The sequence below is a fragment of the Apodemus sylvaticus genome, chromosome 2, assembly GCF_947179515.1.
Source record: "Apodemus sylvaticus chromosome 2, mApoSyl1.1, whole genome shotgun sequence".
Taxonomy (NCBI): domain Eukaryota; kingdom Metazoa; phylum Chordata; class Mammalia; order Rodentia; family Muridae; genus Apodemus; species Apodemus sylvaticus.
In genome coordinates, this window is record NC_067473.1 from 163,888,598 (window position 1) to 163,904,283 (window position 15,686).

The following is a 15,686-nucleotide window of genomic DNA, read 5'->3' on the forward strand; positions in this document are numbered from 1 at the left end:
AGGACAGCCAGGACTACACAGAGAAACCCTGTCTCGAAAAACCAAAAAACAACAACAACAACAACAAAAAAAAAACAAAACAAAAACACCGATTCATTGACTAAATCCAGCACTATAACAGTATTTCCTGAACACAGTCTCCTGTGTGTTGGACAGCAGCAGTTTCTAAACTTGAGGTAGTTGCATGCATCCTAGAGATGGCATTAGGGCAGCAGTCCCACATCCCATGACAGGACTATGTTGAAGAGAGTGGGCTTCATCCAATCAGACAGCTCAGTACCTGTTTCTAATCTTTTCAACTCCTCCTACTTGAGGTATATTAGAATCATGGATGGAAAAGGACAGGGCTGGGGACCATAGCAACCAGGTGGATGTTGTTACAGTAAGTGACAGTGCAGGATTTCCCATACTATCCTCTTCCTGAAGATGAGCATATGCTGGTGAGAAAAGGTCACAGGGTGGTCTCTAGCGATGTAATCTGCATATTTACAGGTAAACATTCCGCAGTCACTCCCGTTCAGTTGCTGAGGAATCTCCTCTGCTGTCACACTGTATCACTTCCACTCCAAAGGGTCCAGCTCCATGTTCCTTTGTGTCTTGCTCTCATTTTGTAAATATTGGAAGATGGTCTCACAGATAGCCTTCCCTGTCTGTCCCATTGAATCAAGGTACACAATACTTGGTTTTCTTAAATCTATGACCACCAGGCTCCAATGTACCATCTGGTGAATAGGCACCAAGATTAATTTCTTTTCTAAGAGATTGATTCCTCCAGTTTATCATTTCACAGAACCATAACCACTATGCTTTAGCTTGGGGATAAAATAATGTGCTGAATACATGAAGAGCCGGGTAGCCTTGGGTTTCATTTCTCTCAACCAGAAGGTTCATGTAGAAGTTGATGACCTCATCATTGAGGCACTGACCATTCTCCAGGGTATGAACATCTCCTCAGGTGACTTGCAGCTTGAATCTGCTACTTAGGATTTCCTCTAGGGGCCCTGGACCCAGTGCATTCTTAATTTCCTTTTCCATGTCCTCTGTAATATCAAGGATTTGATCTACTTCTCTGCCCCTTTTTTGGTCTCTGAAGCTTTTTCTCTGCTGCAAGCACTGGCATCTTGTTGGGGAGGAAAACTATCTCCGTTCCCACTATCCAGGATGATTTGAGCTGGTGTTCCTGGTAAGTCTGGCCTGTGTGGCTTGGACCTTACATGATCTTCACATTGAAGGTGTAGAAGTAACCTTCTGTGCTTTTTCTTTTGGGGGCTGATTTCGTTCTCCTCCAGGATGGAATAGGTCCATTTGCAACCCTTGCACCCATCAGCAGGCTTCCTCTCAGTGTCAGCCTGCTCTGGAGGCCCTTTGTATTCTGTGTTTTAGTTCTCTTGGACTCTCTTCCTGGGGTTTCTGTCCCTGACCCTTGCCTGGCTGTTCTTTTTGATGCTCTAGGTGTTGTTGCTTCTGAGGGGTCTTCTTCTGAGCATTGCCAGGCTCTTTAAAGACCATGTCTGTTCCATCCTGTCACGTCCTTTTTGGACCTTGCCCCCAAGTTTCAGGCTCTGTCTCTGCCCCACTTTCATCTTGGTATTTCCGTTTTCACACATTACCTGAAGCTTTGGGTTTCATGTCCATCCTAGGCTGTTTAGGTTGCCATATGGAGAACTGTTTGGGTTGCTTTTTTGAGGGTGTTGGCTCCAGTATAGTGCTGCCTTTCTAATGTCCAAGCAAAAGCAACTGTAGGCCTGGCTCCATGAGCGTACTCTTGGGTTGTCCCCAGAGCCTGAAGAATCACTTCCAATAGATGGTTGGTCCAAGAAAAGCTCTTCTTTAGAAACAGAGTTGACTTTCCACATCAGGGGTCCACTCTGGAAAACTCTGAGCAGATCTAAGAATACCTCCTCAGAAGTATCCTTCTAGGGTGCTGTAACCAGCTAAATATGAAAAACTTTGAAATGGGACTAATCGTCCTAGTTAATCACTAGTAAGACACCGGGCCTAATCCTAGCAGCTAACACATTGGAGGCAACCTCACGAATGATGTCTAACTCAGTGGGTTTCCCCTAGCCACAGCCTTCAAGGTTCCATAGCTGGTTGTGATGTCATCTGAAAAACCCAAATCAACATTTTGGAGGGTGGACGCCCTCCCCAAACCCAACCTGGGTCCAGGAGTTCAGAGCCCCCTTGCCAGAGTGGGAAGTTTGAATGAATTGATACAAATCTAAGTCTCTTTGGCAAAGCACAGGGTTACCTAAATCATCTTAGCGTAGGTCAGCCGGTCCTGACTAGTACATTTGTCTTCTAGGAAACTGTCCCATCACAGGCAATTATAGAAGTATAAGTGCCCCTCAAAATATAAGTGACCTTCAAAATATGTACTCACACACAATATGCTTGCTGCTTACATAGAATAAATAGGATTTTACAGTTATAAAACCTAGTAGGTACTATTATGTGACAAAACTTGCTCTCCCCTGGATAAGGAACCCAGGACAGACCAAAGTGTTCATACCACCAAAGTCCTGCTTGGTGAACCAGTAAGTTTTACTGGGGTTACTTATAGGAATATGGGTGAGGGGTTACAGGAGCAGAAATGACTCAAAGAGAGCTCCTTCACAAAGCCCACACAGCACGGGTGACAGCTCAAAAAAGCTGGGAACCTGTAGAAACCACATAGCCTGTAGATGGCTCACCAGGTTGGAGAATGTCCTCTCCAGGTGCCTCAGTTGCTCTAAACTCCTTCCAGACAGCGGGTATGAGGTTGGCTCTTTTGAGAGTCTTCTTGGCAGCTCAGCTTCCTTTCATCTGAGCTCTTGTTGTTCTCTGTCAGGGAAGGAGCCTAGTGAATTTCATCAGTTTCAGAGACCATTTTCAGATCTTTTGAGTTGCCTTCCTGCCTGAGGAGCTTCTCCTCAGAGTGAATGGTGATATGGTTCAGTCTTTCAATATTGGAGGAAACTTGCCAAACTGATACCAATTCCCCAAGAATCAAAACATTTTCCTAAGAGAAAAAATAAAATCTCACCCTTGTCAATAAAATCCATTGACAAAAATACATCACTACTTTGGTTACAATCCTAGCAATAACACAAGTCCTGACGTTCTCCCTAGAAAACAGTAGGAAGAATTCAGTTGTAGTTGGAGTTACAGAGGTGTGTGTGTTCACTAGGTCCTGGGATCTGAACTCAGGCCACCATGACTAAACAGCAAGCACTTTAACCACTGATTCATCTCAGGCCCCTTGAGAGTAAAGAGCTGAGAGACATATTGTTTGGTTTTTTCCAATGAGAATATTAACTAATTGTGCAAGTATATTTATACCAATGTTTTACTCTAAGGAAAAAATGTACTTTGTTTTCTTGAAAAAGTTTGAATTTCTTCTGATTGTCTTTTCCCCAGGTGTCTTTTTGTTCCAGTCTCCTTTCTCTTCTTTCTAATTACACCTTGGAGTGATTTGTTCCCATGCAAAGAAAAAAAGATTTCAAACTACCACGTTGGTCCTAGATCGCAGAATAACCTAGCATTATGTGTAGTGGGTGATTTTATTGTGCTAGGCTTGTAAAAGCAAAATTGCTTTTAGCGTGCATAAGACATGAGGAAATTACTGTATCTTGAATGTACCCTGTCAGGTAGCCTGAGATGGACCACTTCCTTATACAGTTGAGCTATTCTTAAATATATTGCTAAATGTTGCAAAATATTTCAGTGCCTCAGTAGTCCTACACAGTGATGGGTCACACGATTACACAGACTAACTGTTAAGTTCTGCTTTTGTACAAGATGCCTGCTTGTTTGCATGGCCAAGGCACTTGCTTTACATGTCACAGAATCAAGCCTTGCCTCCACCTGGGCAAGGTATGAGTTATTTTGGCTTCCCCAAATTGTAACTTCATAGGTTTTGCATATGTAATCCTTTAGCTAGCAATAGCCTGGCCTTATCTAGAGAATTCTCCCTTGGTTGGTCCTGGCCAGTCTTCTTTTAATAAACATGCCTCTAATTTACCAAAAGCAAAACTTGAATCAGACTGATGAATCTCTGAAGGACCCCGACCCATGGCACATTCTCAGTGCCTTCTCTCTCATGGTTCAGGCCCTGCAGAACAATGTTTTCAGTTCTTAGACTTATGTTCCTTTGCTGGCTGTTCTGGCTGGCACCTCTCCAAGGGTGCTCAGCCTCCCAGAAGGCACAGCCCTCAACTCTTCTTCCTGATGGTGAAAGGGATCTTCTGGCTATTTCTCCACACACTGTAGGTTTTATTAGGTCAATAAAATCCCCTGTAATCCTACTTAGATTTTATTTTTGGTTTTTTAATTATTAATGTATGTTTATATTTATCTTGGGTTTTTTTATCCTTTGAGACAACTGTCACTGTAACTGTAATTTTCCCCTTTGATCTAACATGATCAGCTCTGGGTTATAGGAAGGGCTGGAAGATCATGGTCGTGATTCTTTATTTCTTAAACATTTGCATGTTTTATTGAATCACATCAACACGTTGCTCTCTTTCCCGTACTTTATTATTTTTCTACTTTTTTGTTTGAGACAGGATGTTGTTATGTAGCCTTTGTTATGCTGCCCAGGCTAGATTTGAACTTGAGATTCTCCTGCCTCAGTCTTCCCTGAGATCGTGATCATGCAACCCTACACCTAGCTTTTACCCTCTGTTTTAGCATCAAAGATTCCCAGCCTGGTAAAGTCTCCTGGAGTTGGTTACATAAAAGTTTGTAATAATTTGGATCCATGCATCTGACTGTGTTTTCCTCCTTCAATGTATGTGTGTGTGTGTGTGTGTGTGTGTGTTTGTCTGCGTGTCTGTGTCTGTATGTTCATAGCACTGAACTCACACTATCACATAGCTTTTACAGTGAGCTATTTTCTTAGTGGATTCATGTTTCTGGGATGTATGACAGAACTTTGCAGAAAAATACCCTGTTATTTGTGCTTTCTTTTGGGTGAAATACTATAAATCCTCATTTACTCTCTAGTAACTATATAAATGTTCCTTTCCTCCCTCTATTTGCTTTTTGTAGGTTATATTTTCTATGAATTTGTCTATTTTCTCTAAATTTTTGAATGAATTAATTTTTAAATTAATAGTTTTCCTAAAATTATTTCAAAACTTGATTAGTTAATTTTGTGTTAAACATTGATTGTAGAAGAATTTGTTAGATTTTCAAGTCAGCTTTAGACAGATGTGATGGTTCGAATAGGTGTGTACCCCATAAACCCATGTGTTTGAATGCTTGGCCCAGGGGAATGGCACTATTAGGAGGTGTGGGCTTATTGGAGTAGGTGTGGCCCTGTAGGGTGGGCTTTGAGGTTTGCTCCACTTAAGTTCCACCCAGTGTAAAACTCCAGTGTCCTCCTGGCTGCCTTTGGATCAAGATGTAGAACTCATTGCTCCTCCAGCACCATGTCTACCTGTACACTACCATGCTTCCTGCCATGATGATGATGGACTGGACCTCTGAACCTGTCAGCCAGCCCCAATTAAAGGCCTTCCTTCTATAAGAGATGCCTTAGTCATGGTGTCTCTTCACAGCAGTACAACCCTAAGATAACAGGTCAGATAGTAAATGTTTAAAATGTTAAATTTTATGTTTTTCTTTGTCTTCTTAATTTTTTGTTTTTTTGTTTTTGTTTTTGTTTTTTTTTTTTTGATTTTTGAGATAGGATTTGACACTGTAGTCAAGGCTGAATTCATCAGTATCCCAGTCCTGGAATTAACACCTGTGATCCACCATGCCCAGCTGTTTAATTATTTTTAAATAGATGAAATAATGTAATTAAGCTTGTAAGTTATATTTAACACTGAGTGGACCTGTGAGGTAACTGAGCACTAATCAAAGAACAAGGGAAGGAGACATTGTATAAACACTGCCTTGATACACAAAGTCAAATAGTGTACAAGCTGAACCCAACTGGAGAGAATGTTCCTCATGAAGGGCCAAGTTGGTACATAAAATCAGAGCATGGACACAGCAGAGGGCTGACCTACAAAATTGATAGCGTCCCCCAAAGCCGCAGGGGAATGTGGTGAGTTGCCAGAGAACTCAGAAGCAAATATCAAAGCCAGGGAGCACAGCCAGGAATCCCAGAGCAGAGAGATGAAGAGAAAGAGCAAGTGGGCAGATCACAGCTGGGAGGGGCCCAGGCCCCCTTGGGCAGGCGTCTGAGGCTTGCTTTAATGTGTCTCCAGAGCCATGCTGGGGTCTCAAGTCAAGGTTACAGGGGCCACAAGGGTTTGACAGAATGGGATTTTCTGGGTCTTCTTGCTTCCCAGAGCAGAACCTAGAAAAACAGTATGTGGAGACAGAAGACAGATGGCCATCTGCAAGGGGAGTGAGATCCTGGGTAAGCAGCCTGAAGCCAGGACTGGGTCTGTGCCCTGTAGGCAATGAGCTGGCACACACCAGCCCTGTGTGGCTGTCAGGACTCAGAGCTGGATTTCAAGACTGGAAAGAAGTCTGATAAGTTGTCATTGAAGGCAAACGTGGTGACATATATTTATAATCCCCATCTTTTAAAGGGCTAGGGACAAAGGTCATCCTCAGCTAAATTGTGAGTTTAAATCCAACCTGAGCTCTGTGGAATCCTATCTCAAAACAATGTAACTAAGGGGGAAAGGCAGAATAAAAATAGTATGGCAAAGTTCTAACTCTCGGCTAGGCCTGAAAAGTTTCATAAATAAAAAGGTCTCTGGACACTCAGCAGACTTGGGCTAAGTATGGCAAAGTTCTAACTTGGAGCTCGGCCTGAAAAATAAATAAATAAATAGATAGATAGATAAACAAACAAACAAACAAACAAATAACGGTCTCAGGACACTCAGCAGCCTCAAGCTAATCATCTGAGGACTCCTGCTTCCTCTAGAATACACTCCTGAGCCTACCAGAGGGCAAACACATTTCCCTCCAATGGAGCGGGTCATCTGCTATTGTCTTCTCTGTTAGCCCCACAGCCTCCTGGTCATCATATCATCCTTACAACAGTGGGATTACTTTACCCACAAGGTAATTGCTGTATCAAAAAAGAAAGAAAGAAGGAAGGAACAAAGGAAGGAAGGAAGGAAGGAAGGAAGGAAGGAAGGAAGGAAGGAAGGAAGGAAGGAAGGAAGCTTTCTTCATCTTCCCTTCATTTTCTGTTTTGTTTTCCTGGATGCAAGCCAGGGCCTCATGTGCTAGGCAAGTGCTCCACAAGTGAACCACTCCCACTCCACATTGTGTCCCTTCTGGGCTTTCCAGTCTCTCCCTCAGCCTCAGGCAAAGCCTGGCCTCCCACCTGCTTTCATGAGAGCTGGCTGAGGCGCCAAGAGAGGCGGAAGGTCTGCAGTGTGTTTCCCAGGTATAACTTTTCTGGCCACTGTGGTAAAACACCAAAGAGAAGCAAGGTATGGTTTGAGGGAACACAGGGTGTTGTGGGAGATATGGTAACAGGTCCTGCTCACCCAGGGGCAGTGGGGCTGGTGGCAGCTTGGTCATCTCTAAGTAGATCAGGACACAGGGGACTGAGCTGTCCTGTAACTTTCCAGGCTTGGCTTTAGGATCCTACTGCCAGCAAGGCTCTGTAACTTTCCAGAACAGCGCCACCAGCTGAAGACCAAGTATTCAACCACGGGAGCCTGTAGGGACTTTACTCAGGAGGCCATGATGCCCGCTGGGGTTAGGCACTGATCTTCCTGGCTCTTCATCTCTGAAAAGAATGTCTGCAGGAGCACAGTGCAGCTGTGGACATCCAGCTAGAATGTTTTAGAAGGACTTTGTAAACTGTAAAGTGCAAGGAGGAGCAGGGCCTGGTGGTGAATGCCTGCAATGGAAGCCTTTGGAAGGCGGAGACAGGACTCCAAGTTTTGTCTCAAAAGATGTAGGTAGGTGTAGTCATCGTCATCATCATCATCATCATCATCATCATCATCATCATCATCATCATCATCTCCATCATTGCTATTTGCAACTGTGTTGCCTCCAAATTTGTATCCAGATTGGATACTGTCATGGATTAGAATTAAGTTTGTCTACTAATTCCAAAAACTGTATTGTGTCATTTCATAATGAAATGACTTAAACATGAAAAAAATATATTTCACATGAAATCCATGAGAGAAGTGTAACACTATGGTCTTTCTACTATGTCTTGAGTAGTTGCCAGTCTAAGGTCATCTCAGAGTCCAGTGTAGCTACAGTGCTACATAGTTACACTACATCCAGACATTATATCATACTCCCTACAATTCCCTAGAATAAAGAGTGTTCCCCTCCCTTTTTGGTCCCTCCTGGAAATCATACATCTGCTTACCTCCACTGGCCAAACATAACCACACTGGCCACAGTGGAAGCTTGGAAATGTGGTTTTATTCTGAGTGACCATGTTTCTGTCAAAGCAGAGAGGTCCAGTCCTGTTATTTGAAAAGGAGACAGGTCACTTCTCCATTCTCATCCTCAACTCCCTGTGAAGAACAGCGCTGACCTCCCCTGACCCCAAATCCTTTCCCTTACCACTGAGATCAAATCACCTTCGCTTCTCAGCCCCAACTCTCCTCACAGTCTTGTCTCCACCTCCTGAAGAAATCAGGAATCCTGTCCTTTCTCACCACTCACATGGGGCTCAGCTCCACTCACGAGGAGTTCCCCTCCCCTCCCTGACCTTTCAGAGAGGACCCAGCCTGGTGCCTGAATATTGGTGTCCCCATTTTCATGGTGGCACTTCCTAAGGACCTTCTCCAACGCCCAGGAATGACAGATACCAGCTGGGGAATAGACCAAAGGTAACATCTCTCAGCCTATGTGCTGCCATGGCTGGAATTCTCCCTGATAGTTGGCTAGCACTTCCCAGGTCAGATGGCCCCTGTCCTTAGGAGAAGTGAAGAGAAGCCCCCTACTTTTGGGCCATGAGAAAAGGTCAGTTAAGTTCTCCCAGATGGCTGTGTCCAGTGTAAAAACACAGTAGTTCCTGGCAGCACCATAAGGTTACTTTTAGAAGAGTTCCCTCTCCCAGTTGCACAATTGTGCCCCACTGCCTAAACAGATGACGTCATGTTCGAAGGATGACTTCCCTTATCACCTCCCCGTGTAACCCCAAAGTCTGAGGATCCCTGCTTTTGCTTGCATGCATATAAAAACTCTAAGCCCCTAGCCATGGGGTCACACTCCTATCCTGTGCCGTGGGAAGGTTTGAGATCCAAGTCTAACTCGAATAAAAGACTGTTTTGTTTCTCTACATGGGGTCAGCACTTCTTCGAGTTCTTCTGGGAATTCCAAGACCTGGTCACCACACTCCGAATCCAAATAAGAATGTGCTGTCCTTCCTGAGTCTGGTAGAGGGAGGAAGGTGTCCACTGAAGGGCGGGCCCAGCCATCCAGGCAAGGCCTCCCACATCCCTGCTCAGGACTGGGAGTGGAGAGAGGGAGGGTGCAGCAGGAACAGCTGGGGCTTCTGCATCAGGCTGCTCTGAAGCCCAGACTAGTTCAGTTTAGCACAGCAGAGCAGTTGATCTCAGTAAGGTGCCCAGTAGTGCTGTGGATTGAGTGAGTGCTCCTGACTCTTCAGCAGGATGCAGTGGGACTTCTGGAGCCCAAAAGAAACAGACAAAAGCTGCAAAGATGGGACTGGAAGTACTGGGCAGAATTGGGGGTGGCTATTATCAATATATATATATATATATATATATATATATATATATATATATATATATATATATATATATATAATTGTCAAAAATGAATTATTTGTAGATAGGAGATATTGCTATTAAATGTCTAGAAATTGGGTTTCTTGATCCTTTGAGGGGAGAACCAGAGTCCCATATTGGGCACAGGACTTAAAGAAGTACACTCCTTTAATGTAATTTAACTCCTCCTATTAATGTGGAGAGTTTTATTATGCCAGGTTCGGATTGGTTCATTTTCATCCCCAGTACTTTTGCACCCCCACTACATAGCTCCTACTTCTACTTCAGTCATTTACATCTGTAAATATATGTATATATTCATTTATATATATATGTATTTCATTTTCATAAAACATAGGTTCCACATATGAGTCTGCCTTATTGAGCTTATCACAGTGTCTTGCTTCTATTCCTGCAAATGGCACACAGAAGACAAGGAGGCCTTTTCGAGCCACAGCACAGCTGGTTTGGGATCACCGCCACGAAGTCCAGGGTGTCCACACACAGAGGCAGCCCCAGGCCCTGACACCCAGAACTCTCCCTAAACAGCAAAGACAGCACTGGGAGCAGGGTGGGCAGGATTGAGGGCACAGGGCACAGGCAGTGCTGTCACCGGAGCAGTTTCCCTGCAGCGTGGTCTCTGCAGACTGCCGGGGGTGGGGGCGGTGTTAATTGTCCTATGGCACAATGCAAGATTATGCAGCAACAAAAGTGCTGAGAAGAACCCACACTTACTACTGCAGAGGAACAACACATGGGCTGAGTGTGTACAGTTATGGAACAGAGGAAATATCTCCTCCAGGAAAATTGTTTCCATGAGGAAATGTGGCTTGGTGTACCATGCACAGATGAAACGCAGCCACTAGGTGGAAGGGACAAGCAGTTACAACAGCACTCAGGCCTATGCTGAGCCTCTGAAACAAACAGTCCCCTTTAGGAAACACCCACCACTCCCTACCCAGGATGGTCAGTCTCCCACCGTGCCTCCATCATGATCCTGCAGGGAAGGACAGCTGCACAGAGAGTCCAGCAGAGCCAGGGCTCTCTCCTCCTTAAGTCTTAGAGCAATCCTAGAGGACCAAGTTTGTCAGCCTGGCCTGGAAGGAGCTCAAGGGTGTGTGTGTTCAGGTTGTGCTGTGACTAGATACATGGAGCACAACTGTGGACCACGCCTTTCTGTAAACGGCTAGTAGGAAGGTTGGTCACAGTGACTCACATCTGATCCCAGCACTCAGGAGGCTGAGGCAGAGACCTGCCATGGCTTTGAGGCTGACGCAGGATGAGTAGAGAATTACAGGCCTGCAAAGCCTTGTTGATGCTGTCTGAGAAAGTAGGGGCTTCAGCGAATGAGCTCAGACTCTAAACTATTGCTGCTCCGTGGACTGAAATCAGGGACTACAGGCTTCTCACCAATGCTCCATTACTAATCATCTAACACACACCCTCCTATGCCCTAGTGGGACCTTCTTTTCTTTTATTTCTTGCAGGCCTTATTTTGCTATGAAGTTCAGGCTGGGCTTAGACTCCTGCTTTATCTTCCCAAATACTAGGATTGTGGGTATGAACATTGCTTTTGGCTTTTTTTAAAACTTTTTTTTCATGCTAAGCAATATAAAGACAGCAAATATTCTGTGAAGTAATAGTAAGTATGAAAAAGAAGGGGCAGTGGCTGTGGATCTAAAAGATCCCTCTGTGCACCATGCTAGGGAGATCCTATAACAAACAAACAAACAAACAAACAAACAAACAAACAAACCCCTTTTATACACACTCACACATCTTGGCACCCCAGGAGCTACTTGCACACCCCCTTCATATCTGCATGCTTTCATGATGTGACCAGTGTAAGGTCCCTGGGACAAAACCAAGGTCTCCTCCAACCCCAGTGCCTGACATTCCTGCCTTGAACAAAAGTTGCACACAGCTGTTGCACCCCTTGCCTCTGGGTGGCGCTGTGAGAAGGTCCCTTGATGCAGAGGCACCTAACCTTCCCTCAGTACACAGGAGACCTACCACACAGATGTCCCCTAGTCTCCGGAGCCCAGCACTGCCTCTCCCTGCAGCTACAGCCCAATACAGCCAGCCCCTTCACCAGTTACCCTTCTGAATGCTGCCCTTCTCTGCACCCTATTCTTTCAGGGGGCGCCTCACACATGGCCTGGAACAGGTGTGGGGATCAGGTGACTGAAAATGAGGTGAGATGGCCACAGTCAGCTGTGGGCATGGGCTCAGTGGCAGGAGCCTCAGATTCATGGGGATGTCCTGGTGTGTGCCTGGCGAGTGCCTGGGGAAATGTCAGACCCGGAAGAGAGCAGCAATCCGTAGGGGAAAGGGCCTAAGGTACAGTCCTGGCTTTGTCCAGTACACCCATGGGTTTTAATCCCCTCTTCCAAATAAGGACAGATCTCTGAAGGGCTCAAAGTACTCCTCAGAGTTGGGCCTTAAGGACCCCATCCCCTCCTTTGCTGTGCCTTACTGCCATTTGCACTGGGGACAAGCCACAGCAGCCTACAGAACTACACCACAGCCCCATGAGAATGAGTAGGAACTCTCAGGGGAGGGAGAGTGAGGTGGCAGCTTGGACTGGGGGAAGCCAAAGTTGCCTGCTCTAGACAGGTGTGTGCACCCTCTACTGATTGCCTCAGCTAGGGAACAAAGCTCTCTCTTTCCACAATCCCAATGCAGGAAGAAAAGGCCCAGAGCCTGCCCAGTGTTTCATGAAGACCAAAGCAATGGAGAATCTCTGTTCAAATAGTGCCTTGAGGCCCCCCTTCTCTGGGAGTTTGTCATAGATCTAGTAGATGTTCATGGCTTCCACATAATGGTTACTATAGCTTAGTCTTGACTGGATCTGAGGCTCTACATCTGCTTGCTTTCCTGTGGACAGAAGAATAGTTGGTCTGAGAGTGATACCCAGAAGGTAACACGGTAAAGAGCCACGATTGTGCCCACTGCATTTATGACCTGAGACAAATTACTTAACCTTTCTTCACCTTCCCCTACTGGAAAAAGAGAGATAGGAAAGTTTTGCTTTCACACAGGGTTTTCTGAGGAGATGTGTATTTGAATAAACTTTTCAGTTTAAAAACTTAGCTGGACCATGTAAGAGCATCCCCTTGTGCATGCCTGCGCCCTCCACATGCTACTCTGGTCTGGACAGATGGCTCTGCTTCCTCAGGATCCTAGTGACTGAAGGGGACAGAGCAGGGCCAGCCTGCTGTACCCTGCTAGGATCCCAGAAGTTGGGGATCAGATGACAGAAAGCAGGGATGGGAAGAAAGAACATTAGAACAAGAGGGGGGCATAAGAAACAGGGGATGAACCTGAGAGATGAGGGAGAAATGGGAATCTTATACAGAGAATGTAGGACAGGCAAGGGGAGGGTAGACCCGACCAAGGAAGCTACAAAATACCCTACAGAGGAACTGGCAAGAAGCAAAATGAGAGGGTAGAAGGCCCAGCCTCCAGGATTGGGGACCTACCTTGTCAAGGTCACACTGGTGTTTGAGGAAGGTTCTGGAACCTGGAAAATTTTTGCTGTACTGTTGCCCCGCCATTGGGGTGCCAGATGTGCCAAGAAGTCCAGAAGCAGACTCAGACCCAGCACAGGTGAGACAAGCACTTGGAAATCGGAATCCCATCTTTGAGCAGTCAGCTGTCAGTGAGAGCCCTGACTGCCAGGCCAAGTGTATGAGCTGGGACATTTGAGAGCAGCCTTTAGTGAGAAGGGCTCCCACCATCATTCAATGGGCCCAAATTCAAGGTAAATGTGTTCTTCAGGGTTTCTGGTCAACTGGAAGGCAGCCTGGGCAGGCACTAAGGAACATCTTCCCTTGAGGCTGTCATAGTCCAGGGAGGAAGATAGTCCACTGAATCAATTTTCACAGCACTGCAGAGGCCATGGGAACAGGAAATTTCCTGGAAAGCGTAGTATTGCCTCAAATCCATAGAATACCCCCTGCCACACAGGACAAATGAGCCAATGTTGGTCAAGTGGGTCCTCAGTACAACAGAGGAGCTCTTGGCGCTCCTGGGGCTGGTCAGGACGGTGAGGCTTGAAGGCAGCATGAAGTTCAAGGACAAGTCCTGGGTGGAGACAGGGAAAGGCTAGCCTAAGCCTGGAACTAGCAAGGGCCAGTGCCTGGTCAGAGAAGGGCAAATGTGGGCGGCTGGTAGGAAGCAAGAGTCCAGAGCCAGCCAAGGGTGCAGGCCTAACACGACAGCCCCTGTCCTTACATGAAGGGATTGAAGCAGGGCTGGGAAATGGCCAGCACTGCTTGGTGATGTTATTAACTTGCAGGATCAGGGCTGAACTCAAGGCCGTGGTGAGCACTCCAGGCAAGCTTCTGATCACTGGGCCATGCCCAGGTTACTTTTGCACCTTTGTGCAATCCTGCTCTGGTTTGGGATACAGCACATTACAAGCCTGGCCTTGGCCATTTTAGAAGTGAAGAGTGAAGCCAGGCCATGAAGTACAAAGGAAATGAAAGTCATATCCTCAACACTGGGTGGCAGCAGCCTGAGGCAGAACTGTTCATCACCCAGGTTTTTCTTCTGGGAGCCTGGTTGCTTCTAGCACACTGGGCAGAAGCGGTGCACTCAGCACAGTGTAAACAAAAGGAAGAGGAGACCAAGAAAGAACGGTCCAGGAGAGAAGCCAGTCATGATGAACATATCAGCCCATCCTAGGGCAGCCATAGAATCATTTCTTCCTTTCCTTTAGCCCCAGGGCACCCAGGAATGTGTGCAGGGTGTGAGAACCCACAAGGATAGGCAGACACTGCTGTCCCAGGACAAACAGAAATGGCAGTGAAGAACACCCCTGCTAGACAGAGGTCTGCAGAAGCCTGGCTGGGCAAACAGTGGTCACCTAACCTGGTTGGGGGCAGGTGAGAGGATCCATGGTCCAATGGGAGCAGTCTAGACACAGCCCAGATGTAGAGCAGAGAACACTGTAAGCTGAGTCTCAGGAGCCCAGCAGATCGACTGCAGAGCTCAGAGCTCACCGTTGAGGAACCACGGGGCCTGAAAGCATCTTAAGGCTGGGTATAGCATGGCAGGAGAGATGCTTTGGGAATCACAGGAAGCAGTGATGAGGTCACGACAGTAATCCTGGAAAGAAGTAGGTGGATCTGAGTGCAGACTGCGTCAGTAAGGCCAGAGGGAAGAGATCAGAAAAGACGACAGGGACATGAGGATTGGAACCAACTCAGATGCTCTGGATGTGGGTGAAGGAAGCAGGGAGCGGGCACCAGGGGCACCAGGAAAGCCTGAGGGGCCACAACCAGAATGGCAGAGCTGGTTGCTCTCCAAGGAAGGTTGAAAACCCTGGCCTGGACTGCAGTGTGGAAAGGGCTGAGGAAGCCTCCTGAGAGAATGTCGGATCCAGTCCCTCTGAGGGTGTCCATGTGTGCATGCCTGGACTGCAAGGTCTCCTTCGTGTCCTTGTTGTGATCACCTGCTGGTGGAACAGAGGTAAACAAATATCAATGTTGTCCAACTCTGTTCTCAAACCTGGCGCTTCTATCTATTAGCCTGTGGACTTAGCTATATAGCTTCTCAACCTTATTGCAAGATAGACTTCATGGAAGCAATGCTTTAGATACTGAGACATACAGGTGGCAAGGAAGTGGCAAAACCCCAAGAGTAAGAGTGTGTATGTGCTTCATGCCTTGCATTCTGTCACCGGTCCCTAGGCCAATGTTCATTGTTTCCCTACACATGCATGGCTGTCCATGAAGCTTCAGTAAAAATGGGCTATGTGATATATACAGGGATTTCTAGCCTTCCCTGATTCTAACCCTACACTTTCTCTTCAGGCCAGGTAACTCTCAATAACTCTGTTTTGTAGTATTTACATTCATAACCAGTATAGAGGTGACCCCAGAGCCTCCCTGACATTTCCAGCTCTCACTAGATGCCTAACCAGGTGCCCTCTTCCCCAAGAGGACATGGATTAAGGAATGACCTTTGCCCATCCCCATAGAGTCCCCCAAGGTGGCCTTGGTATAGTCAACT

General features: G+C 46.3%; 1 pseudogene; it reads right to left on the reverse strand.

Moving 5' to 3' along the window:
- Positions 1-377: 377 nt before the first annotated feature.
- LOC127678110 (sentrin-specific protease 2-like) lies at positions 378-13,225 on the reverse strand (annotated as a pseudogene).
- Positions 13,226-15,686: the final 2,461 nt, after the last annotated feature.